General features: G+C 50.6%; 1 protein-coding gene across 2 annotated transcripts in view; it reads right to left on the minus strand.

Moving 5' to 3' along the window:
• The window catches only part of CERCAM (cerebral endothelial cell adhesion molecule), a 47,292-nt gene that overhangs the window by 40,595 nt on the left and 2,345 nt on the right, over positions 1 to 4,352 (minus strand). The gene's annotated exons all lie outside the window — the stretch shown is intronic.

A 4,352-nucleotide genomic window follows, 5' to 3' on the forward strand; every position in this document is an offset into this window, starting at 1 on the left:
TGGAAGCCCCTCCCAGCCCCCTTCAATGAGCCCCACCCACAGCAATACCTCAAGTGCCACACCTAGAACCTCAGCTGATTGGCTGCAAACATCCATGTACCCACTGTCAATTCCTTATTAATTTCATCTTTCACTCCATTGTCCCAAAGTCTGCTTTTTCACGCATCCGTTTCCATTTACCCATTCATTTAATTATTACTTCAATAAAGTATTCGTCAATTCATCCATTCATTCATTCATCATTCGTTCAACAGATGTTTACTAAGCATGTCCTTTGTGTTGAGCATGATTTTTGGTCAAATCCTTGGTAAAGGCCAGGCGCGGTGGCTCAGGCCTGTAATCCCAGTACTTTGGGAGGCTGAGGAGGATCACCGGAGGTCAGGAGTTCGAGACCAGCCTGGCCAACATGGCAAAACCCTGTCTCTACTAAAAACACAAAAATTAGCAAGGCGTGGTGATGGGCTCCTGTAGTCCCAGCTACTTGGGAGGCTGAGGCAGGGAGAATCGCTTGAACCTGGGAGGTGGAGGTTGCACTGAGCCAAGATTTTGCCACTGCACTTCAGCCTGGGTGACAGAGTAAGACTCCATAATCAAAAAAAAAAAAAAAAAAAAAAAAAATTCCTTGGTAAAATGCCAGGCCAGGCCAGGCATGATGGCTCATGCCTGTAATCCCAGCACTTTGGGAGGCTGAAGTGGGCGGATCACTTGAGGTCAGGAGTTTGAGGCCAACACAGTGAAACCCCATCTCTACTAAAAATACAAAAATCAGCTGGGCATGGTGGCACACACCTGTAGTCCCAGCTACTTGAGAGGCTGAGGCATGAGGATTGCTTGAATCTGGGAGACAGGGGTTGCAGTGAATCGACATTGTGCCACTGCACTCCAGCCTGCGTGACAGAGTGAGACTCTACCTCAAAAAAAAAAAAAAAAAAAAAAGCCGGGTGCAGTGACTTATGCCTGTAACCCCAGCACTTTGGGAGGCTGAGGTGGGTGGATCACGAGGTCGAGAGATTGAGACCATTCTGGTCAACGTGGTGAAACCCCGCCTCTACTAAAAATACAAAAGTTAGCCAAGCGTGGTGGCTCGCGCCTGTAGTCCCAGCTACTCGGGAGGCTGAGGCAGGAAAATCACTTGAACCTAGGAGGCAGAGGTTGCAGTGAGCCGATATCACGCCACTGCACTCCAGCCTGGATGACAGACCGAGACTCTGTCTCAAAAAAAAAAAAAAAAAAAAAGCCAGTCCTGGTGGGAAGGAAGGGCTTGCTTAACTGACAGTGTGGACAACTCTGCCATCTTTTTTATTTTTTTGTTGAGACAGGGTCTTACTCTGTCACCCAGGCTGGAGTGCAGTGGTGGGATCTCAGCTCACTGCAACTTCTGCCTCCTGGGTTCAAGCAATTCTTCTGCCTCAGCCTCCCGAGTAGCTTGAATTACAGGCATCTGCCACCACACCCGACTAATTTTTGTATTTTTAGTAGAGACAGATTTTCACCATGTTGGCCAGGCTGGTCTCGAACTCCTGACCTCAGGTGATCCGCCCACCTCAGCCTCCCAAAGTGCTGGGATTACAGGCGTGAGCCACTGTGCCCCGCTGACTCTGCCATCTTCCTGAGAGTTGGTTTTGTGTGTGTGCGTGTGTGTGCATGCACACTGGGGGTGTAGGGTGGTGATGGTGGAAGCTCATGATGACACATTACTTAACTGCAAGCACATGTAGAGGGTGTTTGGATCCTCCTAACACCCACCTATCTCTAGGGAGGCAGGACAGGCACGACGGATAGGCACAGGGGCTGTCACTAAGATTCAGCCTCCTGGAATCACTTGTCCTGGAAGCCCAAGGCAATGCTGGCTCTTGCTGAACTCTTCCCACAGCCTCCCTGTTCAAATGAATCTCTGTCTTCTATAAGCCCCAGAACCTTGCTAATTCTTCAGCTACCATGCTTTCCTGGGGCTCTGCTCTTTCATTAGAGTTGGCTGGGTATTTGTGTCTGTTGGTCCACTTGTCCACTGGATACCGGGTACTTCTGGGGGGCAACGACACTATTTGCCTTTCTCCCTTCCCCTACCTCCAGCACACACACAGTGCCTTGCAAACATCAGGTCCACTAAGCGTTGCTCACAGAGAATCACTCAGACCGTCGAGAACGCAGCTACAGAACCTGCTCTGCCACCGCCAGCCCTCACCTGGGAACCTGCAGTAGCCTAATTGGTCTCTGGTCATCAAACATGCCCCATCCCCCCGCCCCCCACCCCCCATTCTCCACACTTCAGTCCCAGCAAACCTTTAAAAATGTAAATCTGAACTTGTCAGACCTTTCAGGATCCCCACTGCGTTTAGGATAAAATCACAAATCCTCCCCAATAGCCTAAGAGCCTGGCAAGGTCGACCTCAGCTTTATGTGGAACTTCCCCTTCCTCGTTGCGCTCCAGCCACACCAAATTTCCTTCCTTCTCCGAGCTCGCCAAGTACTTCTTTAGAGCACGCTGTTCCCTCCGCCTGAGACAGTCCTTCACCTAACTCCCCATTCCTCCTCCCCCAGGATCTGCCTCCATCGCACACTGTGCGTTTCCTCTGGGGACATCTGTCCTCTGCCGATCCCGGGCGAGCACACAGTAGGCATTCCATCAATATCTGTTCAGTGACTGCAGTTAGCAGCCTTCTTGGCTCCTCATTTCCCTGAGGGTGAGGGTGAGGGCAACTCACTTCTCTGCCCAGTACTGATTGGCTTTACATAGCTCAGTTGGGCGTGGTGGCACATTCCTGTCAAATTTCAGCTACTCAGGAGGCTGAGGTGAAAGGATCCCTTGAGCCCAGGAGTTCGAGAACCAGCCTGGGCAACATAGGGAGACACCCGTCTCAAAAAAACAAAAAAAAAGCTCTAACGTACCCTGGGGACGGAAAAGCCCTTCTCCTAGAAGGCAGCTAGGACCTAGCTTGGGAGCCCCCAACGCTTTTTTTTTTTTTTTTTTTTGAGACGGAGTCAGGCACTGTTACCCAGGCTGGAGTGCAGTAGCGCGATCTCTGCTCACTGCAAACTCCGCCTCCTGGGTTCATGCCATTCTCCTGCCTCAGCCTCCCGAGTAGCTGGGACTACAGGCGCGTGCCACCACGTCCCGTTAATTTTTTGTATTTTTAGTAGAGATGGGGTTTCACCGTGTTAGGATGGTCTCAGTCTCGGGTCTCCTGACCTGCCTGCCTCGGCCTCCCAAAGTGCTGGGATTACTAGTGTGAACCCCCGCACCCGGCCAGCCCCCAACTCTTTTTTACATTTTTATTTAAAAATGTTTATTTTGGCCGGGTGCGGTGGCTCAGGCCTGTAATCCTGGCACTTTGGGAGGCTGAGGAGGGCGGATCATTTGAGGTCAGGAGTTTGAGACCAGCCTTACCAACATGGTGAAAACTCGTCTGTACTAAAATACAAAAATTAGCCAGGCATGATGGCGGGTGCCTGTAATCTCAAGCTACTCCGGAGGCTGAGGCAGGAGAATTGCTTGAACCCAGGAGGTGGAGATTGCAGTGAGCTGAGATTGTGCCACTGCACTCCAGCCTGGGCGACAAAGCAAGACTCCCTCTTAAAATGAATAAATAAATCATGTTTACTTTTATTTTTGTAGAGCTGGGGGTCTCACTTTGTTGCCCAGGCTGGTTTTTTTTTTTTTTTTTTAGACCAAGTCTCTCAATCTTCCTGCCTTGGCCTCCAGCCTTGGCCTCCCAAAGTGTTGGGATTATGCACGTGGGCCATGGCACCCAGCAATCAGAGACTACTGTTGCCCACTCTATCTTGGTTGTGTTCATGCCAGGCTGGGGTGGGGCTGGGACTGGATTATAATGTTATAAGGTGACACAGAGTGTCTCCTGGATCCCGTCGTTTTAAGTGTGCATTTACATCCATCCCCTCTGTACCTGCTAAATAAAGTCTGGGAAACTAGAGTGTGCAATAAGTCCCACAGCTCTGGGTTTCTAGATCCCTAGTGGGTGCGGTCTCTGGAGGTTGGGGATTGGGGCTGCATGCCTTCTCCCTTATCCTCCAGCATGGTATTCTCAGGGGGTGACCCTCTGACCTCCAGAATTCTCCCCCTCCCTCTCCAGCTGGAAGCCCCAGGCAGGAGCCTAAGGAAGGATGGCTCTGCAGTTTCTTCATCTGTGAAATGGAGCTGATAACAGCACTTACTTTCCAGGCTTATTGTAAGGAATCAGTGAGCTACTACCTTCAAAGAGCTTAGTGCTTGGCACACAATACACAATCTTTGCTGTTATTATTACCAAATGGAGCATTCCCAGGAGTTGGAATCTGGTCAGCAGGGCTCCCTCCCTGTAAAACCCAGGCTGCAAGAATTACTCCCCACAAGC

Source organism: Macaca fascicularis, chromosome 15 (assembly GCF_037993035.2).
Source record: "Macaca fascicularis isolate 582-1 chromosome 15, T2T-MFA8v1.1".
NCBI lineage: Eukaryota > Metazoa > Chordata > Mammalia > Primates > Cercopithecidae > Macaca > Macaca fascicularis.